This window comes from Danio rerio, chromosome 9 (assembly GCF_052040795.2).
Source record: "Danio rerio strain M-AB ecotype USA chromosome 9, GRCz13ab, whole genome shotgun sequence".
Lineage (NCBI taxonomy): Eukaryota > Metazoa > Chordata > Actinopteri > Cypriniformes > Danionidae > Danio > Danio rerio.
The window spans coordinates 51,301,722-51,327,420 of record NC_141029.1 but is presented as its reverse complement, the minus strand read 5'-3'; the positions used below and the strand labels follow the sequence as shown (position 1 = coordinate 51,327,420).

Genomic DNA, 25,699 nt, shown 5'->3' with positions numbered 1-25,699 from the left:
TAGATTCATATATATACACAGGCACCTTTCTTTATACAAAATTAAACTTTATTGACTAATCTAACAGAAACTAAGATCTAACACAACCACACATTCATACAAGTGTAGAGGAGAGTAAAGAGGTTGAGAGGATGTAATGATGGGAAAACCTCGGAGTTTGTAAGAGCAAACCAAGCAAACCAAACATAATCATATTCACCCTTCTATTCTCTGTTTAGGTTTGCATTTAGTTCACATCAGTTTAGACGTAGACAAAAGTGGATACTTGCGTCTGTCTGTGTGATGTATAGAAGCTCCCTTGGTTGTGCACGTTGTTCTGCTGGTTGTTCTTTGTTCTCGCGAGGGTTGGAGTGGGGTGAGTCAGTGTTTGAAGTTAAAGCGGCAAAAGGGGCCAGTTGTGCTGATCACTGGTTTGCGACGCACTAACTTAACTAGACTCTCGATGGAATATAAAGAAAAGAGTAACTTAGGTGTGACGGTCCGAGCTGTGCGATTAACCTTTTCCGTCTGGGTCTCCGCCTGCTTTCTTGGAAGTTTCTCTATCTTAGGTCTCGTTCTTAGGTCGTTGCAGATGAAGAGGTTTCAGAGAAGAGAGTTGAGAGAAGAGTTCTTTTTGAAGAAGTTGCAGAGAGTTTGAAGAGGTTTAGCTTTGCGGTTTAAAAGAGAGTTTCAGAGCAGATCGTTGCGGTTTAGAAGAGAGTTTCAGAGCAGAGATAGGGCGTTGCTTTTGTCCCAAGCTTTTTAGGGCGGGTTCGGATCCACCCTCCATGGAAAGTTGACCAATAAGAAACTAACCTCTCTGCATCATGGTTTATGGCGCTTTGTCAGAGGCAGAGGAATTTGCATAGGCAAATTTTATGCAAATTGGGGCAGAAATGTTAAAGTTTCTTAAAATGTTAATATGTTGCATTCGTATTCACTTAATGTCAACGATTAATTAGTACAGCTAGTAAGCTTTACGACAAGTCTAAACTTGAACCATTTAAGAGCTTGTTTAGCTTTGGTACAGTTAAGCATTATATACAAAAGTATTAAAACCAATAATATTGATACAGGAGCAAGGGAAACATTGCAAGGAGCAAGGTCTTAAGCAAGGAGCTTAAAGTCCTAAACCGTTCTTTTTTCAGTGCTGCATGGCACATTCCTTTTGGGTCGTAAATACCTTGGAATCAGGTTTTGAGTCTTCCCTGGGCAAAAGTTGGCTCATTTGTTGAATAAAAAGCTAAATAATTATGTGTCTGGTTGGCCATATTTGTTACACTGGTGTAGGAGAACACATTTCTAACATTCAAGTACATCAAGGCACATTGTTGCACCTGTAAACTTTAACAGATAGGCCTACAGTTGAAGTCAATTTATTTTGCCCTTCCATTCATTTAAATTCATGTTTCTAAAAAAAAAATCAGTGTTTCCTAAAACAAATAATCATTCTGGAGTCATAAGTCATATTTCTTATTGTTTATTTCGTGAATAAAAGCAGTTTTTAATTTAAATAAAAATAAGGTCAGTATTATTAGCCTCCTTAAGAAATTGTTACTGTATATTTTTGATACACAACAAATCAGTTATAAAATAATTTGACTAATTATTTCAACTTTAGTAGTTAACTTGTTAAGTCTTTAAATGACACTTTAATCTGAATAAAAGACTCTAAAATACTTAAAGGGACATGTTATGCACTGACTGTCACCATGGGGAAGATAAAAAAGCAGATATTAGAAATGAGTTAGTTAAACTATTGTTTAAAAATGTGTAGTGAATAAATCATGTGTTGAAGACGAAAATCAAAAATAAATGAAGGCAAAACTAAACGAGTTGAATATGACTTACATGAGCGTGACTGAAAACTACATTAGATCAATGTGTTACATCTGTTCTTTGGTACTTGCTGACTGTTTATAAATTCAAGACTGCATTTCCTAACGTAAAACTATGTACACTAGATCTCTGATTAATAATAGTCTTTGCATAGCCGAGGACTTCCTATAATAACAGTGTTAAAATCGCTATTTTATACCGATGCATGCAGCACCTTCACAGAGAGAGCAAGTGCCGCGAAAGCAGAGGGCGCAAGTGCCCGAGGGAGCGATTGCATGACACCTAGAGCATGCGAGAGAGGCATTCCTCTGCCTTTGAGCCCTCAAATGTGTCATTAAGTTTGACATGGTAACTTTTGTAAAGGTAGTTGCTGTGTCAGAATCCTTGCTTGGTAAACACGCTTTAGAATGCTTAAAGCAAATTTGATGAACGCAATCATGCGTGTTGATCTGAAGAGTGTCGCTCTTGCTCACCGAAAACCAGGCTGAATGTGTTGCATGCGTACGTTCCCTAAGCGGCAATAACAATCGCCTGACATCGCCTGTCCGTATTCCTCTAAGTTGTTTAGAATTAAATGTTTGAGATGGTGGGGCGAGGCAGTGGCGCAGTAGGTAGTGCTGTCGCCTAGGCTTGGGCGGTATCCAAATTTTGATACCGTCAAACCGCCTCCATATTTTACCCCGGTATCCGGTATTACCGGCGTAATAAAAAAAAATTATGACGTAAGGCTCAGACAGCGTCACCAAACTGTTGACTTGAGCCTAAACCATTCAGAAACTGAATACCTTATATGCGACCTTAGGCTCGCGGTCAGAGAGAGAGAGAGAGAGAGAGCGCCAAGCGACGCACAGCACCTCTCTCTCTCTCTCTCTCTCTCTCTCTCTCTCTCTCTCTCTCTCACACACATACACACACACACACACACACACACACACATCTCTCCCGCGATTTATTCAGAAATTTACTCCCACACTGTAAGATATCTGGCCGGCTCCCGCGGAACAGCAGCGGGAATGCAGAGAGCTGTCATCGGGCCATAAAAATTATACCCGATAGGTCCCGAGTCTGACAGGTACATTTTGATTGACAGCTTTATAAAGCCCGATCCCGTTTACAGCCCGACATTATTCAAATGTGCTCAAGCATACAGCTCTATTACATTTTTTCAAGAATGATTCATTTATATGTTTTAACATCATTTATTCGTAACAAACATAGACTATAGGCCACTTGGAAGTTGGAACAAAGAAATAAAATAAGTCCTCTGTAACATCTCAGCACTCTATAGGTCTAGGTACATGCACTTAGCTTTTTGAAAAGAAATCTTGCTTTAGAAATCAAATTAAAATAAACTCTAAATGATGACGGGTATTTTGGCAGTAACGAAATTAAGATAAAGGTTGTGCAAGATGTTTCTCCACTTCTATTCACAATCTGGCATTAGGGCGGCGGTGAAGCTGAATATTAAAAGAATAATGCCACCATTAGCCTGTATACTCGGTCTACATTATGATTATATGGTTTAATTAATATTTATTTATAATTTAAAAACCCTTTACTCACCAAGACTAGTCTACGTGTGTTTGTGGAGGAACATTATTAAATCCACTGGCTTTAGTGCAGTCTCTCACTCATGGTGCGTCCAGCAGCTAAAACACCCTTTCCTGCGGCTACAGGTCGAGATGCAGAGTTCTGATCTGGCTGATTTTGCAAGTTTTTGGTAGGATTGTTTGTTCATCTTCTACCAGTCAGGAACATCTATTTAATTTTCCATGATAGCAGTTTCAGTGTAGCGAATGGCCTCTTCTTTTTACCTGTCAGCTTGCGGTTTAGGGCTCTACCGTAATACGCAGTGTATGAGCGATCGCGAGATACCTGCGGCTGGAATAACCGCTCTTTCTGAGCTAGTGACTGGCTTGACCGCCGTCAAAATTCTCTTTTTTTACTACTTCGTCATCATTTGCTTCAACTTTGCAGGTATGGATTTTAATGCAGGGATTTGGATTTTTTTCAGGTCTCGCCGGGTTCGGGCAAAGATCTTTAGCTCTAATGCAGACCTCTCGTTCATATTAACCACGTCTCCCTTCTGTTCAGTCAAAACCGTAAATACTGCCAAACTGCAGGACACTTTGAAGCACGACTCGTCACGTCACCTCTCCCTGCCCCTTTTCCCCCCTCCCTCTCACCCTCTCCCCCTCCCTCTTCCTCTCTCTCTCTCCTCCACACTGTCCCGTGATGACAACCACACATACGTTTTTGTAGGCATTAAATAAAGGATATTTAATATTATATGACGGTATAACGGTATTGAAACTGACACCGTTGCTATTTTTAGATCCCGCGGTATACCATAATACCGTAATACCGCCCAAGCCTACTGTCGCCCCACAGCAAGAAGGTCGCTGGGTCGAACCTCGGCTCAGTTGGCGTTTCTGTGTGGAGTTTGCATGTTCTCCCTGCCTTCGGGTGGGTTTCCTCCGGGTGCTCCGGTTTCCCCCACAGTCCAAAGACATCCGATACAGGTGAATTGAGTAGGCTAAATTGTCCGTATTGTGTGAATGTGTGTGTGGATGTTTCCCAGAGAACAGTTGTGGCTGGAAGGGCATCCGCTGCGTAAAAACTTGCTGGATAAGTTGGTGGTTCATTCCGCTGTGGTGACCCCGCATTAATAAAGGGACTAAGCCGACAAAAAAATTAATGAATGAACGTTTGAGATGGTTTGAAACAACGCCTGTGTGTGCCTTTGATGCACCCCTTTGATGCTTCTTATGTCCTTTTCACAGCACCAGTGGCACCGAAATTAGGCATCGAAATTCATATGCTAATTTGATCCGGTATATACCGGTTACAAAAGTACCGGTGCTATAATGGCACCGGGTTTCGGTACCCAACCCTAGTTATAATTTATCTTTATTTATATATAATTACATTTGTTAAGCACTTGCTGTGAGTTGAATTTGTGGAAAAACATTTGTAGCAGTGTTTACATGTTTATTACAGCATATAGTTTTAATAAAACACAAGTTTTATTACATAAAGTCAAGTTGATCTCAAAATACACAAACATTTCATACATATGTGTTTTGTTTTCGTTGAATAAGACTATTTTTAAATATATATTTTATCATTGAGGATTTATAAAAATCTTTAATAATTTCTCGTTCTTGTGAACCCAGTCTTGTCTTGCGGGATAGGTGCCTTTTCACACCTCTAATATCTATCTTTTTTATTATTATTCATGTTATATTTCTGCATTTTAATCAAACATATACATTTCTAAATTGTGAAAAATAAGATTACCTGAGTATACACTTTAAAATGTAAAAAGAAATAGTCCTTTTTTTATTCTATACAATCAATTAATTGATTGAATTTACAGAAGTGGTACTATATAGTGAAATATATCACATTATCAGGATGTGAGATTTTTGTCATATCGCCCAGTCCTACTCGTCGGCAGTGACATATGTTTCGCTGTAAGCCAGAATCATCCTCAAACGGTCCAGCGCTGGAGCTGCGAGGGTTTGAAATACAGCTTGTTATCTTTGGCTTGTGATGGTGCACTCTGGGTTTCTGCATTTGCAGCCTGGGGCCTGACTCTGCTCAAGCCGCAGGTTTATCAGTCAGATGTGTAGTAGATGACCCTTAACAGCCCGCTGATTTGATTTACCGCTGGTCGTGACGCCTCGCTGTAAAGATTAGCTTTTAGTGGCTCTGTTATTTCCTCTGAATGCTCTTCTCAATTGATTGCTGCATTACGCTCAGTATAAACTAACCAGTGTCTGTGGCTAGTGGTAATGTCACCATGCAATTTGCAGTGAAATAGTGTGTGATCATTTTAAATTACATGTAAACGTAGTTTGTAGTTGCCAAGGGGTCTATTTTATATAGATTGCTCTTATGTGTCATTATACTTGAATATACTTGAATAGAAATCTATACAAAACACACACATTAGCCCCTTTCACACAGTGATACCGGAAAATATCCGGAAAATGTACGGAACGACTTTACCGGTATGTTCAAAAAAGCGCTGTTCACACAGGCGAGGACGTTACGGAAATTTTCCGGAAAAGAGCATTCACACATCCATTCCAAAATACCGGTAAATTCTGACATCATTCACCATAAAAAAGCTTTAAACGGCTGCGCTTGTATTTGTAAACATTTGACTAAATTACAAACTCTTTTGATGATCAATATTGTAAACAACTTTTACAGGATCATATTCGCATGTCGAGATGTTCATAATATGTGCGTGTGCTGCCGCTCACAGGCTGTTTCATGGGCACACGCAAAGCTTGAAGGTAAACAAACAACGACTTATCATAAGCATCTTATCGATGATTATTTGCACAGTTGGCATTAAGGAGAACATATAAACGTTATCTGACTAACTTCTAGCAGCTAAATGCGTCTGGAAAAATATTCAAAGGCTTTTATTCTCACAAACCGCGCGGACGTAAATGCGTCTGACTGTTGTGATTGGCTAAAGCAGAAGTCTTACGTCAGCACGTTCTAGACGTGCACGCGCTTATTCCAGAAATATTCCTTCTGCGTTCACACAGCGCAGCATTCCGGCAAATTGCCGGTAATGTTACAACTTCTCTTTCCGGAAAATAGCCAGAACGAATTTACCGGTATTTTCAAAAAGGACCTGTTCACACATACAACCTTTCCGGAAAATTGCCGGTAATTTTCCGGAAAGGTCTGTATGTGTGAAAGGGGCTATTGTCTATTCCAGTGACGGAACTAACAGCTTGGTCAAAGGTTAAATGCACATATAAGCCTTTTTTAGTGCTTTGGAAAAAAAATGTGTTTATTAGAATTTATTTGAATTTGTTTTTCAGCTCCAAATTTAATCCAACTCTAATTTTAAGTGACTATAAAGTGACTGTCAAATTTAGACTATATTTCTAATTGTACGAGCAGATCACATTCATCATTTATGACTCAAATTAGAATTTAGATCTATATTTGTTCCTATACTCTTTAGTTATACGTTCATTAGGGACCTGACGCCGCTCAGAGTTTCACACCCCAGGTTTGCGTGTCTTCTCACGAACAGCATGTCGACACTGAAGTTAGTCAGAGGATGTAGGGTTACTTAAATAGTCAGGTTGCAAACTGCTCACTGATCCTGAAAAGTAGTAGATTTAGCCACTTCCATACAACTTGCTGATTTCAGTGATTAGATTATTAAAGATCTCCATGCTGTTGTGTCAAAACGGCTTCCTACAGTCAAATGTGTCTCTAGAATCGAAAGTCTAATCATGTCGAATCATTAAAGTAGCGCATACTCCACTTAATCTACTGGATATTAAAGATTTCAAGAGAGTTCAGAATGAATCAAAACTTAACATTTTATTTGTCAGGTAAAAATCTGCAATGCCTATTACATAATAAAACAATCAGAAAGCAAATTCACAGATGATACTGTAAAAATACAACATCCATTACTCTAAGATAAATCAAAGAGTTAGAGATGCATACCTGACCCAAGAAGTAGCTATGTTGCAGCATAGACATCTCAGAGAGTAACGGGGTGTCTTGGCTACAAGATCCCAATGATGTGTTTACACGTTTCCAGGACTCGAAATTAACCTTTTTGCTTGGTAGCACCGGTATTCCTAACTTTAAAAATGTAGGCGCATCAGCCAAAATTTAGTCGCACCCACCAATTATGAGCACCAATTTTATACAAACATATTTATTGCATTTGAAATTAACACTAATCAAACTAACAAGCAAAAAAAATAATAATAATAAAAAAAAAAAAAAAATATATATATATATATATATATATATATATATATATATATATATATATATATATATATATATATATATATATATATATATATATATATGCAACCGTGAGAAAAATATGTCTCAACGAAATCCCGTTATCACAAGAAAATAGATTTTATAACATAACTGAGTGACCAAAGCATACACGGACCGCTCACCGGCCCTGCACGCACTGCTTGAATGAATCTGTTAACGGTACAACTGTGCTGTTCTCACGTGTGGTGTCTGATATTGCACTGATGCTTTTGACATATACTGTACCTTATTATATGCATACGTCATGTTAATAGCAATACCGGTCTTTTTAGGAGTAGCGATATTAGTTTACTCAGTGTAAGCCCGTTTGCGATGGTGTACGTGGTGTTAAATTTGACATATAGCTGCCCCTTGCAAGGCGGACAGCATCTGGCGATTATATGAAGGATTAAACAGAAGCTCTCGTGCTAGATGTGGATAACAGTTACCTGAAAACTCCATTCCACAGACTTTTCATAGCGGACTTGAAGCCAATGGAAGTCTTATCCACTCTTCTAAAAGTGTAGGTGGTGGATTAACATTCAGCACATGGTCACTAGTAAGATGTGTCTTTATTTGTAACTTTAGATGCCATGGTTTCTAAAACAAAATCTGTCAGTGTTATCTTCATTCTCATCTTAAGCGCTTTACAGTTTTTCGCGGTAGTAGCTCTTTCTGTCATCCCAAACCAGAAGGCACTGACTGAGTGATTGACAGCTGATATTAACCAATCATTCACGTTCAGTGCTAGAGCAGTGGTGGGCCAATAAGAAGAGCGCGAAGGCGGGGCAAGCATTATGGACTTGCCTTTGTTTACTGCAGCAAGTTGACATGACAACTGTTTTAAACCAATCCCGAGCGCTGCGTTTCATGTTCCAAGTGCAGACAAACAGCTTAAAGATGCATTCTGCGTGAATGTCTCCCGAATCCGCGCATGTGGTGAACATTTTACAGTAAAAACTGGTCGCACACAACAATTTTAAGCACTCGCAGAGATGCTCCCAAATATATTTTGAGGTCGCATAGATAAAATTTCGGGCGCATATGCGACCTAAATGGTCGCAATTTCGAGCCCTGATTTCCTTTAAATACTTAACTTAGAGCAAAAAGCCATAAATTAAAGATAATAAAGCTTCACTGAGATCTCAGTCTGGTCATATGTTAAACCAAAAACTAATCACCAACTGGAGTAAAAAGTTTATAATTGACAGACAATTTCACATTTCAGTAGTACTTTCCCCAAACTCAGACAATAATTATCATAATACAAGTGACTACTGCAAAATTAAGATCATTTACCAGTCACACAGAGACATTTAAAATGATTCCAAACACGCAAGTTATGCCTAGTTCAGACTGCGTGATTTTAGCCCCGATTTTGGCTGGCCGACAGGTTTTGAGAAATCGCCGACAAATGCCTGAAATCACAGGCAAATCGCTGCTCGTGCACGTGAGTGACAATCACACAGTATGAACCATCAAAGACGCGATCTGAGAGAATCGCCGATGAGTCGCCGATGCCTGCGAGATATTTGGCGTGCTAAATATCTGGAGCTGTCGGCGATTCAAATCATGCCGTGTGAATTGAGTTTTGACTGAAAATAACATCAGCCATTGCCCACAGCCAATGAGAGAGCGGCATTCACTTGTGTGCGTGTGTGTGTATACCTGCTGCAGGCCAGCGGGAGGCTGAGGGAGAAGTTAAAAGCGCTCTTTTTCGGTTTATTTGTACCCATGAAATGGAGGAAAAACTAGTGGAGGTTTGTTGGCGATTCTTCCAATAGTAAAGTCATGCAATATGAAAGTCTCTGTCGCCGATCCATCTTGCAGTGTAAACAAAGCAGCGACGAAACGCTAAACCAGATAGTCATGCAGTGTGAAAACATCTGTGACACGACTACTTTGAAAATCATGCAGTCTGAACTCGGCATTAAAGCTATAGATTCACAGGATACTCCATATGAAGAGGATGAAGATTAGGTGTGGAATGTCAGTGACCTGAGCTCTGAGTGAAGAAGTGAAGGGGGTGGCAGAGAGGGGGACACATAATGGATAACTCAGGCAGTTGAAGAACTTGCTCTTTTGCAGGTCTGTTACTCACACTAGAAAGATTATTGTTTTATTGCATAGCAATGCTTGTGGTCTTGTCTCATGAAATTCCAGTTCTCAGGGTCTGATATTATAACGAGATATAGCCATCTTTACACATCATTACCAACACAGTTCACCAATTCAGTATTCAGTGGAAAACATTTTGAAATAACACCACAAACTTGTGTGGTTAGAATAAAACTTCTCATTATGAGGTTGGAGGCATTGAGTTTCTTCTTATTAAGACATATGTGCATAAATAAACCATGAACTTGAGCAAAATTAGCAAGCACTGTTTTTTGCAGATGTACATATGTACTTTTACCACAGCAGAACCCAATGCCATACGGCACACTAATAAAGATATAATAATGCTGAACAAAAATAGCACAGCAGTCTATAGAGGTTTTTTTTATATATATATATATACAACAGAAGTTTGATGTTATGTGGATCTCATACATTTGAATCACCAGAAGTTACACTATTGAATAATTATATTACTTGATCATGTTAATTATACAATATTTTGATCAGCATTTTGTTCTTGTAATCTTTTTTGATTTATACCTGTCATGCATAAATGGAAAACTACTAAAACCACCAATAGGTGTCAACATGAAAAAATATATCCTGCCTTAATTAATGCTTCAGTCTGCTGGTGGTGGTGTAATGGTGGGGGGGGGGGGGTATTTTCTTGGCCCCCTTTGGGCCCATTAGTAGCAATTAAACATCTTGTCAACGCCACAGCCTACCTGAATATTGTTGCTGACTATGTCCATCTCTTTATTACCTCAGTATAATATAATATGAGATGATGGGTACTTCCAGCAGGATAACACACCATGACATAAAACATGAATCATCTCAGACTGGTTTCTTGAGCATGACAATGAGTTCACTGTACTGAAATGGCCTCCACAATCACCAGAACTCAATCCATTAGAGCACATTTGTGGTAAAACGGGAGATTCGCATCATGGGCGAGCAGCCAACAAATCTGCAGCAACTGTGTGATGCTGTCATGTCAATATGGAGCAAAATCTGTGAGGAATATTTCCAGTACCTTGTTGAATATATTCCACAAAGGATTAAGGCAGTTCTGAAGGCAAAAGGGGGTCCAACCTGGTACTAGTAAGGTGTACCTAATAAAGTGACCATGTACCTAATAAAGTAAGTGTATAGCTGAAGTAAAAATCTGAAAATATTTTCCAAGTGCTGTTTAACGGAGATCTTTTCAACACAGTTTTAAAGTTAGAGTAATAACTCATTTCTATTTTCTTTGCAATGATTCAATTCACCATTATTTGTTTAGCACTTTTACAATGTGGATTGTGTCAAAGCAGCTTCACATATAAGATTATAGTGAATTGAAACAGTGTCAGTTCAGTTTTTAGGGTTTAAGTTTAGTTCAGTTTAGCTCAGTTCAGTGTGGTTTAATAATCACTACTGAGAGTCCAAACACTGAAGAGCAAATCCATCGATGCGCAGCTCTACAGATCCCGAACCATGCAAGCCAGTGGCGACAGTGGCGAGGAAAAAACTTCACCAATTGGCGAAAATGAAGAATTAAAAACCTAGAGAGAAACCAGGCTTAGTTGGGCATGACCATTTTTCCGTTGGCCAAACGTCTTGTGCAGAGCTGCAGTCTAGGCGCTGGAGAACCTGGAGGTCAGAAAGACTCGTCTGTCCCCAGAGCGTCACAGGAATCAGACTCATGCTCTCCACTCCTCCATGACCACCACAGCAGCTGCTAAGGATATGGCCTGGTCCAGAATTATGGAAACCTTGGGATCATCTCGTCGCTGGTCTTGGATCGAATCAGTGGCGCTGCATAGTCTGAGGGCCTTGGGATGAGTATTCCTAGGTGGAAATAGAGAATAAAGAGAACAATTAGCGTAGCTGCTGTTCATAGTGTATATAAACGAGATGCAAAAATCTGGCACATTCATGTATCATACCGCTAAGTGATGCACTGAGTGTATGCTTTACTAAACAGATAGGTGTTTAATCGAGTTTTGAACTGAGAGAGTGTGTCTGAGCCCCAGACATTAACAGGAAGGCTATTCCAAAGTTTAGGAGCCATAAATGAGAAGGCTCTACCTCCTTTACTTGACTTTGCTATTCTAGGTACTACCAGAAGCCCTGAGTTTTGAGACCTTAAAGAGCGGGTTGGATTGTAGCGAGACAGACGGTTGGTTAGATAAACAGGAGCTAGATTATTTAGAGCTTTATAGGTAAGAAGCAATATTTTAAATTCACTACGAAGCTTAACAGGCAGCCAGTGTAAGAAGAATAAAATTGGGGTGATATGATCATATTTTTCTAGACCTGGTAAGAACTCTGGCTGCTGCATTTTGTACTAGCTGAAGTGTGTTAATAGAGGATGCATTACAGTAATCCAGCCTAGAAGTCATAAAAGCATGAACTAGCTTTTCTGCATCTGAGATGGACAGCATACTTTGTAATTTAGCGATATTTCTCGGATGAAAGAAGGCAGTTTTTGTGACATGGGATATAGGATTTTCAAAGGTTAAATTGCTGTCTAATATGCTGCCCAGATCTTTTACAGTAGAGCTAAAGCTAACTTTGTATCTCTCTAATTGCAGGTTGAGTTGTGAGATTTGCTGTGTACAGGATTTAGGCCCAATAAGTAATAATTCTGTTTTGTCTGAGTTTAAGAGAAAGAAATTGTTGGTCATCCAGTATTTAACATCTTTAATACATTTAGTTAGCTTAGACAGTTCAGACGTCTCATCAGGTTTAGTTGAAATATATATTTGAGTATCATCTGCATAGCACTGAAAGCTGATCTCATGTCTTCTAATAATGTCTCCCAGGAGTAGCATATATATTGCAAACTGCAAAGGACCTAAAACTGATCCTTGAGGCACCCCATACTTTACTAAGCTGACTTGTGAAGGCTGTCCATTAATATTCACAAACTGGCAATGGTCAGCTAAGTATGACTTAAACCATTGTAGAGCCTGTCCCTGGACACCTGTAGAATTTTAGTGGTCTATGAGGATATTGTGGTGAATGGTGTCATGCGGCACTAAGATCGAGTAAAACTAATAGCAAGATCCACCCTTTGTCAGCAGCTAAGAGTAAATCGTTGGTTATTTTCACTAATGCGGTTTCTGTACTGTGATGAGGCATGATGACAGTACATAATATGTTAGTAATTTGGCATAGTATTCAGCTTAAAGTGCTAATTAAAGGCTTAACTAGGTTAATTAGGCAAGGTAGGGTTATAAGGCAAATAATTGTGTAACAGTGGTTTGTTCTGTAGACAACAGGGAAAAACAGGCTAACAATATTGATTTTAAAACTAGTTAAAATAATAACAACTTTTAAAAACTGCTTTTGTTCCAACCAAAATACAAGAAATAAGACTTTCTTTAAACCCAAAAGCATATTAGAGGAAACACTGTGAAAATTCCCTTTCACTGTTAAACATCACTTTGGAAATATTTTACAAATAATTTAAATTTCACAGGAAGGCTAATAGGGTTTATGCCGAGCTAGTGTTGTTCCCATACTGACAAACTTCCGGTGACCTGTTATTGTGAGCTTTTTTCCATTTTATACTTTGGCATTTATTTAGTTGCTCAAGCATAAAACGAAACAAAAAGCCGTCTACTCGCACGCGCCTGTCCATATCGGCAAGTTAGCCCAGAAGCTCTATTAAATATACTAGGGTAAAATAAATACTCATATTATAAAGACATGGCGGGGAAAAATGTAATTTAATGCGGTGCTTTTTGTACAATCTGATACCCACTTTATATTGGATATCACTTAGCCAGTTGAGATATCTGATTTTTAAAGAAAACAGACCTTAAACGCACCGATTTTACAATGCCATTCAGTTCACCGGAAGCGGTTAGCCCAGGTTACTGGCAAATTAAAAGTCCTATTAGCATGCTTCGACATATACCCTATTGCCTTCAATTATACATTGAAATATGAAGTATATGAGTCACTTTTACTGTGTTGTTTTTAGATCGTCTCATCAAATTTTCACTGCATTAATCTGGATACACTTGAAGATACACTCTCTGTCCAAGCTTCTTCTGGATACAATATTATGTACAACAATAAAAAAAAGCTCACATAGATGTACATTACAGCGAGACCAGACCTTATAAATTCTTCTGGCACAATCTAAAGAGCAATTCCTCTCGTATGTTGCCGCAGGATAGCAATTTTCTGTCATCTCTGCTGGAATGTAATATGAAAACTGTACAAAGCAACATTTATTTTTAACAACACTATGGACGGCAGGCGCAGCGAAGCAGGTAAAACCGTAGATCTGTGCGTGCGATATGCATCACGTAACAAAACAAGAGTCATCATTTTCACAGTCCATAAGAAAACCGCATTTTCAGATTTATCCACTTCGGAGAGTATCTTCAAAGAAGCTCGCTCTTACAGTCAGTGAGGACAGAAAGCTAAAATTACTCATTTTTGGAGCACTCTTCCTATAATTTGGGATGTGTTAGGACCAGTATGGCAAATGCTCTCCATCCTGCGCACCAGCATTTATCTCCACACCAAACTGCTGCTTCTGTTTTTTTCCCCATTCTGTTGCTAATTGATGCAATTATGGTTCTATTTTTGCTGAAAGTCTGCTAAATGCAGGCACATTTTGACAAATGAGCTGTTGGTGAGGACCGGGGCTTCACTGACTATCTTCATCCCTAATGAGAACAACACTTTCTGATCTCCAGGTAAACTGTTTTCTGCCTCATGTGGTTTGAGACTGGAGAAACAAACTAAAGGTAGCGAAGCCTCTGACTACACGTCATTTTTCAGGAGCGTGACAGTGCCTTCGCAGGTTTAAGCAGTGTCGTTTTACTTCTAACAAGCTGATGTTTTTAGCGAGCAATAGTGGAGTGTGTCATAATGCAACAATGCATTTTTTTCGTCAAACAAAAGCTTTATAGCAGCGGTAATACTCGAACACCTCTCCTGAGATGTATTTTCTTACTTCTGTTTTTGTGAAAAGGTTTAAAAAATTGTGGTTTGATTATACCTATAGTGGATAAACCTAGGCAGTTGAATAATAGTAGTCGGAATACATGGATACATACTGTAATTGAAATACTGTGAGTGTAAAATCCCAGTGTAAACCAGGTCAATCAGAACAAAAACAGACTGACATACCACATGGGATCATTAATATGCATGCCCCAGGCTGCATTTGATTGGCCACAACATTTACTAGTGAGATGACAATAATTCATATTAATTTTACAATATTTAATAATTAAGTTTTTTCTATACTTTGTATATAAGACAATTATTTTGAAAACAGGACAGGCATTAAGGAAAAAAGCCATATCCTAAACAAATTTAAAAAATATAACCGCCTCGCTATATTTGGAAAAAAAATAAAAATGCAGCATAATTCAACCTCCATCAGTGCCAACGCTATTCTTACTGTATAAGTTAAGTCAATATTATTAAATGTATATATTTATTTATTTTTTTTATAATTTTATATTTATACACTCACCTGCCACTTTATTAGGTACACCTGTCCAACTGCTTGTTAACGCAAATTTCTCATTAATTTCTCACAAATTTCTCAATTAATCAGCCAATCACATGGCAGCAACTCAATTCATTTAGGCTTGTAGACATGGTAAAGACGATCTGCTGCAGATCAAACCGAGCATCAGAATGGGGAAGAAAGGGGATTTAAGTGACTTTAAATGTGGCATTATTGTTGGCTGAGGCTACAAATTACACAGGGTCACCAAAATTGGACAATTGAAGATTGAAAAAAAACGTTGCCTGGTTTGAGTCTCAATATCTGCTGTGACATTTGGATGGTAGGTTCAGAATTTGGCGTCAACAACATGAAAGCATGGATCCATCCTGCCTTGTATCAATGGTTCAGACAGGTGGTGGTGTAATGCTCTGGGGGATATTTTCTTGTGGCCATTTGTATCAAATGAGCATCATGTCAAGTAGTGTTGCTTACCATGTTTATTCCTTTATGACCACAGTGTACCCATCTTCTGATGGCTACTTCCAGCAGGATAATGCACCATGTCAAAGCGCGAATTATCTCATATTTTTTTCTTGAACATGACAATGAGTTTACTGTACCCAAATGGCCTCTACAGTCAACAGAACTCAATCCAATAGGGCACCTTTGGGATGTGGTGGAAAAGGAGATTTGCATCATGGATGTGCAGCCAATAAGTCTGCAGCAACTGCGTGATGCTATCATGTCAATATGGAGAAAAATCTCTGAGGAATATTTCCAATACCTTGTTGAATATATGCTACGAAGGATTAAGTCAGTTTTGAAGGAAAAGGGGGTCCAACCAGTTACTAGTAAGGTGTACCTAATAAACTGGTGTATATCTGTTTGCATCAATCAATCAACCAACCAACCAATCAAAAGTTGTTTTTTAAAACACTGAGATGTGTATTTACTTAATTTTTACCACATTGGAGTCAAATTTTAGAATAGGAATTGAAAGGCAACTTTAATTCTGCCATTGACAGTATTTTCTATCATTTATGAAACAGTGCATCCTTACCATTAATCCACTTTTTTTAAGTTTCCATGCATGCTTTCAACATCTACCAAGTCTCTCGTATTTCACACCCATCTCCCACCACCATCCTGTTTTGTTATTTCTTGCTGGAAACTCCCTTAATGGGTATGACCCAATTTTAAAAACAAAAAAGCTAATCCAGGCTCATTCTATATATGTATACCCTATATACATTTATGGAGAGCACCAAATACGTCCCAGGAGCTACTCTTTTTTTTTTTTTTTTTTTTTTTTTTCTTGTTGTTTTGTTTTCCAAATCCACCAGAGGCCGCTGTGTACATTTTTTTTCAGATCTCAAATTTCTTTCGCGAGTGCCATTCGCTCCTGCTGATCTCACCGCTGCTGCTACTGACTGACTGACTGACCGATCGACTGACCCACCCTCCTCTTAAACCCAACTGATAGTGTTTCTAAATCACAGATTAAACAGCGCTCACCCACTTTCCTAAACCATACTGACAATGTTTTCAAAAGCAATACAGAAAAAGAAAAGCCCTCGTGGCCTCCTGATTTTTACCATGTTTTCAAGTTTTACCACATTCTCACCCCGTTATTTACTTGTTTAAGTTTTTGCCTTTTGTTTTTGTCTTACATGCTTTCTGGAACCGTTCTTTGCTGGACTCAAACCCCACTGTAGCAGTCAACTCCACTCTGTGTCTCAAATTCTCCGACGTACACGGCAAGCCACTGGAGAAACGTGCAAGAGCAGAGAAGCCTTCTAAATGGAGGTAAGTGGTCAGCTGGTAAACCAAAGATGAACAACATCATACCATCCTGTAGCATTCGTTTTAAAGACTAAATGCGGCCATACTTATATGTAGATTTCTCTACAGGTGATAGATGCAGCATTTAAACTGGGTCAGTAATAGTAGACAACCATCCCTCCAAACATACCGTTGTGTAAAATACTGATACTGACTGGCGAAATACATACATACATACATACATACATACATACATACATACATCAAAAAATAAGGCGACGCAGTGGGGCAGTAGATAGTGCTGTCGCTGGTTCGAACTCGGCTCGGCTCAGTTGGCGTTTCTGTGTGGAGTTTGCATGTTCTCCCTGCGCTCGCTTGGGTTTCCTCCGGGTGCTCCGGTTTCCCCCACAGTCCAAAGACGTGGTACAGGTGAATTGGGTAGGCTAAATTGTGTATGAATGAGTGTGTGGATGTTTCCCAGAGATGGGTTGTGGCTGGAAGGGCATCCGCTGCATAAAAATGTGCTGGATAAGTTGACGGTTCATTCCACTGTGGCGACCCTGGATTAATAAAGGGACTAAGCCGACAAGAAAATAAATAAATAAATAAATAAAACCTGGTGGGGAAAGAGTTAAACAATTTGACTCTCTTGAAATAGCTTTAATATAATCAGCTACTATTTTTATGCTGATAAGCTTTGGATAGTGCACATTATGCAGAACTACAGTTAATCCAAGCTACATTTACCACTACACAGGCAGCTCCTGTGGCAGGTAATTGAACTTTTGGAAGATCATGAACACGTACTTTCACCCAGGGACCAAAAAAAGGTGTCTGAGGCTGAGAAGATAAGCAGCGGTTCACTCCTTTCGCGAATTCAATTCCATTAGGCGCGATTCCTTTAACAGTATCTCTTAATAAATCAATAGCAATTCCAGGCCTCCAGGTAATTCCAATCAAACACCGCTGTTTAAACTAGGCTAAAACACAGCGCCGTTTACTTTTGGGGGCTGTCTGTGGTTGACAGAAGTGTTTAACACTGATTTTCCCCAGTTACGCATCATTCAGAAGCACGTTAAAGACTGCATCTTTACTTCTTGTTAATAATACAAGTTTTTTGCGTGTGTTGTTATGGATGTCTATCATGAATCTCAACATCTTTGTTAAACATCTGGTCTGGTAAGCTGACGTTTGCATTTCTGAAATACAGAAAAAGCGGTTATAAGGCTGCTTGGGATAACTAAGGAAACTGCTTTACAAAATGTGTGTGCTAAATGAAGAATAATGAGAATAATGGATTGCGGACTGGGGCGAAACGTGGATGAAGCCTGGTATGGTATGTGTAATGTACATTCAGCCCATCATTATTATTAAATAAACCTCAACGATGTGATCTCTGGTGTCCCGGAGGGGATTGTTTTATAATAATGATCGTCTGACTGCACATTATTCTGCTCATTGTGTGGCTGCTTAACAAATAAATAGATGGACATAAAAATATATAGTCTAGATGTGATAATCTGTAATTGTATAAAAGGAGAGTGCAGAATAATGGGGAAAACAAGAATCATTTTGGAGGGAGTGTTTGCGTTAGACAATATTAACCCATATAAAAAAAAAACATTTAATGGATCATTCACCTCAAAATTACAGTTGCATCATGATTAACTTAAGGTTGTTAAAAACCTTCATGAATGTTCTAGAACCTAAAGGAAATATTGATGTGTGTGTGTGTGTGTGTATGTATGTGTATGTATATATATATATATATATATATATATATATATATATATATATATATATATATATATATATATATATATATATATATATATATACATACACGCACACACACAGTTGAAGTCAGAATTATTATCCCCCCTGAATTATTTGCGCCCCTGTTTAATTTTTTCACCAATTTCTGTTTAATGGAGGGAAGATTGTTTCAACACATTTCTAAGCATAATAGTTTTAAAAACTTATTTCTAATAACGGATTTATTTTATCTTTGCTGTGATGACAGTAAATAATATTTTACTTGATATTTTTCAAGACACTTCTATACAGCTTAATGTGACATTTAAAGGCTTAACTAGGTTAATAAGGGTAACTAGGCAGGTTAGGGTAACTAGGCAAGTTATTGTATAATGATGGTTTGTTCTGTAGATTATTGAAAAAAAAATTAGCTTAAAGGTGCCAATAATTTTGTCCCAACAATGTTTTTTTTTTTTTTTTTTTTTTTTAATTAATAACTGCTTTTAATCTAGCCAAAATAAAACAAATAAGACTTTCTCCAGAAGAAAAAAAAATATTATCAGACATACTGTGAAAATTTCCTTGCTCTGTTAAACATTGTTTGGGAAATATTTTTAAAAAATCAAAATCAAAAGGGGGCTAATAATTCTGACTTCAACTGTATATATACATATATAAACAATAACGTCAAATTATCTTCTTTTTTGATTCATAGATTATTTCTAAAGTTATTATCCTTTTTTTTTTTTCATTTAACACTCTAATGGCTTACAATTTTGGAGCTAACTTCAATTATTTTCTTAATTTGCAAATAATTAAATTTGATTAATTCCCATGTGTTATTAAAACAAAATATATTAATTAAGATGTATAAATATCCTTAAAAAGGACATCTGTCAAATGTCATACACTGTAAAAAAATCTGTAATTTTTACGGTTTATTTCCAGCAGCTTGGCTGCAAGAAAAAAAAAAATAAATAAAATAACAGCCATTAAATTACATAAAATTACTGTAAAATAACAGGCTGAATTACAGAAATTTAGCAGAAATTAAAATTTAAGTAAATTTTTGTATTTTAATGTCCGTCATTTTACAGTAAATTTCCAGCTGCTGGAAATAAACCCTAATTATAGATTTTTTTTTTTTTTTTTTTACAGTGTATGTTTTGTGATATACTTGGCAACTTATGTTAAAAATATTTCCTAAGTTCTAATAACTTATTTCTTAAAGTGCAATTTTTTGTTTTAACTAGAGTGATTTTGTTAAACCAAAATTTGTTTAGCTTTGTTTAACTTTATTTGATGAGTTGTCTAGATTTGGACAATGTTTAGATGTCAGTTAGATCTTTTCTGACAGGCTTACCTATGATTTTAATCATGTTTTGAATGGAATTTGCATTAAGCGTGACAGAAGATTTTTTTTTTAGCCATGTTTAGCTGTATTTGATGATCAGTCTAGTATTGGACTGTTTAAACGTCTATTAGATTTTCACTGACAGACTTAGTCTTGTTTAGCCCTATCTTTAGCCTTGCATTTGATGACTAGTCTGGACTATAAATATTAGATGTATGTTGAACAGAAATTTGCTTGTTGGGAGATAAGTGAGTTAGTTGTTTGGAAGCACACCCTGGGTTTAAAGGATCATGAGGGTGAATAAATGACAGAATTTTCAAAGAACTCCAAATGGACGTAATTTGCTGCATGATTCTTTCCTTTGATTTCCACACACCGGTCGGTTTGTAACACCTCAGATAAATACAGGCTGATTTTCATTATTGAGTGAACTGTTTCTTGAAAAGGCTCTTTCACAGAGCGCTGTGGTGGTCATAGATTGTCAGGGTGGGATAAATGCATCCTGTTCCAGAGTTAAAAGACTGAAGAGATGAAAAACAATGATGGAAGAGGGTTTTATAGCCTTGTTGAACTGTATTTGGTGACTAGTCCAGATTTGAACTATGTTTAGATCTGTTAGATTTTCACTTACAGACTTCGGCTTGATTAGCTTTGTTATATTTGTTTATCCTTGTTTTAAGGATTGTATAATGGCATTTGATGACTAGTCTAGTTTTGGATTATTTTAGACATCTATTAGACATATTTTAAACAAAACTGCTTGGTGGGAGGTAAACGAGTTATAATTTTGTTTGGAAAGCACATGGTTTAGAACAGGGGTCACCAACCCTGTTCCTGGAGAGCTACCTTCCTGCAGATTTTAGTTGCAACCCTGACCAAACACACCTGTTTGTAATTTTTAAGTGCTGCTTTGGGTACTAATAATTGCTTCAGGTGTGTTTGATCAGGGTTGGGACTGAATTCTGCAGGAAGGTAGCTCTCCAGGAACGGGGTTGGTGACCCCTGGTTTAGAAGATCACAAACATGAATAAATGACAGAACTTTCAAAGAATTGTAAAGTTGCTGCATGATTCTTTCCTTTTATGCTCTACAGACCGGTCGATTTGTAACACCACAAGTAAACACAAGCTGATTTTTCATTACTGAGTGAACTGTTCTTGAAAAGGTTTTTTTTCACAGAGAGCTGTGGTGGTCATAGTTAAGAGATGGAGAGATGGTAAACAAAGATGGAAGAGGGGTTTTTAGTCTTATATTTGAAGACTATTTTAGTTTTGGAATATGTTTAGACATCAATAAGATTATTTTCACTGTCAAACTTAGCCTTGTTTAGTTGTGTTTGACAGAATTTGATGCTTAGTCTAGATTTGGAATATGTTTAGACATCTATTCGATTTTCTCTAATAGATCTGGCCTGTTCAGCCCTATTTTTAGCCTTGTTTAGCTGCATTTGATGACTAGTCTGTATTAGGACTATGTTTAGACATCTATTAGACGTCTTTTCAAAACACTAAATTGCTTGGTGAGAGTTAAATGACATATACTTTTGTTTGGAAAGCACTTGCTAGGTTTAGAAGATCACAAGGGTGAATAAATGACAGTACTTTCAAAGAATTGTAAAGTTGCTGCATGATTCTTTCCTTTTATGCTCCACAGACTGCTCGGTTTGTAAATGCAAGCTGAATTTTCATTATTGAGTGAACTGTTTCTTGAAAAGGCTCTTTCACTGAGGGCTGTGATGGTCATGGATAATCAGACCAAATGAATGCCTCCCGTTCCAGAGTTAAGAGACTGGAGAAATGGGAAACAATGATGGAAGAAGGGGTTTTAGCTTTGTTTAGCTGTATTTGAGGACAGGTCTAGATTTGGACTGTGTTTAGACATCTATTAGATTTCATGGTCAAACTTAGCCTTAGCTGTGTTTAACTGTATTTGATGATTAGTCTAGATTTGGACTATATTCAGACATCTATTAGATTTACACTGACAGACGTAGCCTGTTTAGACCTGTCTTCAGTCTTGTTTAGCCCTATTTTTACTTTGTATAAATGCATTTGGTCACTAGTGGTTTTAAACTATGTTTAGACATCTGTTAGACATCTATTAGACATCTTTAAACAAAATTGCATGGTAGAAGTTAAATGAGTTATACTTTTGTTTGGAAAGCACTTGATTTAGAAGATCACAAGGGTGAATAAATGACAGAGCTTTCAAAGAATTGTAAAGTCGCTGCATGATTCTTTCCTTTTATGCTCCACAGACCGGTCGGTTTGTATCACCACAAGTAAATACAAGCTGAATTTTTATTATTGAGTGAACTGTTTCTTGAAAAGGCTCTTTCACAGAGCGCTGTGGTGGTCATGGATTGTCAGGGTAGGATAAAAGCATCCCGTTCCAGAGTTAAGAGACTGGAGAGATGGGAAACAAAGATGGAAGAAGGGGTCTGATCGGGCCCCGCAGCCGAGGCCAAGAGGCCAGACTGTCTGAAAGCCAAATTGGAAGCAGCAGAAAGAAGCCATTTGGGACTTCAAAGGTAAAAAGCAAGCGAAGGGTCCATCCTGAGTGAAAACGCGTCTGCTTCCTGAAGGCATGATGAGGTGTGGGTTTAATGATGGCAGAAGCTTGCTTTTGTGCATTCGGCGAGCTGGAGGGAATTGAGCAGAAATGGGAACCATCAGCAGCGTGTGAATATGCATAGTCTCCACGCGGGACGCCGTCACTTGTTATAGGCTCACTGCCATCCAAATGGGCTTTTATCTGCGAAATAAAATGAGGAGCTAAAGAGAAAGTGAGAAATGGCTTGCTGCACTTGTCCTTTCATTGAAAAGACGTGTCCTGCCGATAGGCTCCATTTAGCCGAAATGACTGCAAACTCAATGTTCCTCTATCAAGCGAAGCATCAGTGCGCCATCCTGTCGGAAATGTTATTATTTGAGCCGCTGGAGAATAACGCTGCATTTTTAATAAGTCTGAATTAGGACTGAATTTCTGCAGTGATGAGATGAGAATTAGCTTTACCAGTATATCAGCAGTTCAATTTGAGGTACTTTCTGTTCTGTTTAATTTGTGCGCTTGTCTTGCGGGCCTGAAACACTAAGGATATTTAGTTGGAGTGACTGTGGATGTGTTTTTATAGTTCTAAACAAGCTTTTAGCCTAAGCTGCTGGTGGTAAAACTGAGAAAATTAAGGGTTGTAAATATTTTCTGCCAGTCGTGAAACAGAAAACTGCTGTATTTTTGTGTATTTCTCTGGAAATTTATAGTGGATTGGGTAATGAGAGTGACCCGAAGTAGATATGAACACATAAACACTACCTCAAAATATTTCATACAAAGGAAAGTGGAATAATGTAGCTTATTTTTCAGTCAAAATAAGTTAATCTGCATCATTTGGTGAAATCATAATCAGAAGTGCGCTCGACAGCATGTCATGTTTTCAGCTATTTTTATTCAGGGAAATACGGTTCCTGTCTACTTGAATGAGAGAGACTGGATTTTCTCAAATGATTTTATTTTTTTTTTATGTAAGAAACGTTTTAAATAAAAAAAGAAATAGGGCAGTAGTTTTATTGTAGATTGTTCTTCACAACTAAATATGAAATACATACTCTTATTAACCTTATCCTGTTTGGGGAAACTAAAATTGCAGCAAAGTGCCATAACACAGGCGCCTTAAGTTCCATGTACACATTACCAAATTTTTACCAAACATACAATAAATACACTTTTAATAATAATAATAATAATAATAATAATAATAATTTTTATTATGTAGCCACTTTCCAGAGCTCAAGGACACTTTATAAAGAATGTAACATAAAGAGATAGTACAAACAGACATTGAAAGAAAAAATAATCAAGTAAAGACAACATTAGATTTCACAAGCATAAGAAGTCAAAAATAACACACTGGAAATATAAAACAATACCTGGGAGACAAATATGCAGATACAGGTTGATCAAACAAAGTGGTCAGTTTATCAAATCAGAAGTGTAACATTCAGAAAACAAGTGAGTTTTAAGTAAAGATTTAAATTCTGAGATATTATAAACAGAACGAAGTGAACGTGGTAGAGATTTCCAAAGTTTGAGTGCAATAACACTAAACCATATGCATTTGCCATTTTCTGTATTTTGGCAATTAAAAGAATTATTTATATATAATAATTTTTTCATATGAAAATATATATGTTATTTTGTAATATAATATAATATAATATAATATAATATAATATAATATAATATAATATAATATAATATAATATAATATAATATAATATAATAATATGATAAATATAATATATTATAATATAATATAATTAATATAATTGTAATATAATATAATGTAATATAATTTAATATAATATAATTTCCCTTGTTTTGCATAAATTCTGACATAATTTTTAAAATAAAAACATTTTTCCTTAACCTTGTGGTTATGTGATTTATTTTTAAAATATATTTATAATTTATTTAAAATAATTGACTAAAAAGGTAAAATCTCCAGTGCCCTAAACACTCTATTTATAGCACAGAGAACAGCACAGTCGAGGGTTTTATTTGAATGCACCTCTAGCCTTTTTAAAACTCAGGTTACAGTTTACCTCAAACCATGCAGTGCTTCAGTTCCAATAAGGTTAGCATCCAACTGGAGAGTAACTCAGTTTTATTGACTTTCTTCAGCTAGTTTTACCTGTGTCTGCTTGTGCCAGACTGCAGTTTCCCTCCAAAAACGACTCTTCTTTGGAAAGAGGTTATCCGTCCTCCACAGCCACTGTAAACAACACCATTCGGAGATAAAGGCCATCTGAAACGCTGAATCAGAGCTTATGGGCGGCCGTTTTCATCACACGCACCGCTGAGCTCAGAGAGAGAGAGAGAGAGAGAGAGAGAGAGAGAGAGAGAGAGAGAAGCTCACTGTAATCATACCAGCAATACTCATCTCAGCTCAATCACACACTGATGGACTTTCACACACACTATAAACTCAAAACATTGTGTGTGTGTGTGTGTGTGTGTGTGTGTGTGTGTGTGTGTGTGTGTGTGTGTGTGTGTGTGTGTGTGTGTGTGTGTGTGTGTGTGTGTGTGTGTGTGTGTGTGTGTGTGTGTGTGCGCGCATTTATGTATGTGTGCATTTGCATGTTTACTGTATGCGTTTGTGTATTTTTGTGATAACTGTTTTCAAGTTGATATGCACGTACGTATATATGTACCTTTTATTTTAACTAATTTTAACAACATTAAAGGTGCTGTATGTAAGTTTGACACCAAGTGGTAGAACTAGGTATTGCACTCCTGGATCAAAACACATTTTCACTAGGCTCCTCCTCTGACGAGTCCACACATGCGCAGGTTGCCAGATTGATGACACCAACAGGAATGTGCCTGACTATCAAGCCTAAAAGGCTGATTTGAACTGTTTTCTATCTTAAAGCAATGGCGGAAATATTTTCCATACTAAAAGTAGTTTTTGTCCCAACACCTGAAAATTTAATATTTCAGAAACGGCTTCTATTTTTCATAGGTGAACAACAGAATAAGCGATTATCACCTCGAGTACACCTCATGTGCTTTAT

At 37.5% G+C, this 25,699-nt stretch overlaps 1 protein-coding gene and 1 long non-coding RNA gene across 13 annotated transcripts in view; one reads left to right on the top strand and one right to left on the bottom strand.

Annotated features, from left to right (window-relative positions):
• b3galt1b (beta-1,3-galactosyltransferase 1b) overlaps positions 1–25,699 on the top strand; it is a 370,673-nt gene that overhangs the window by 123,135 nt on the left and 221,839 nt on the right. For 8 of the 12 annotated variants that reach the window (XR_015500020.1, XR_015500017.1, XR_015500018.1 and 5 more), the window contains one exon: positions 16,951–17,041. The gene's annotated coding sequence lies outside the window, so the exon portion shown is untranslated. The remainder of the gene's footprint in view (positions 1–16,950; positions 17,042–25,699) is intronic. The other 4 variants (XR_015500021.1, XR_015500019.1, XM_087268607.1 and 1 more) reach the window with 1 other exon arrangement.
• Positions 8,200–25,079, bottom strand: LOC147835426 (uncharacterized). Its single transcript, XR_015500101.1, has 3 exons — positions 24,817–25,079; positions 21,728–21,914; positions 8,200–11,598 (listed from the first exon to the last, which is right to left on the bottom strand). It is a non-coding gene; the product is annotated as an uncharacterized LOC147835426 (long non-coding RNA).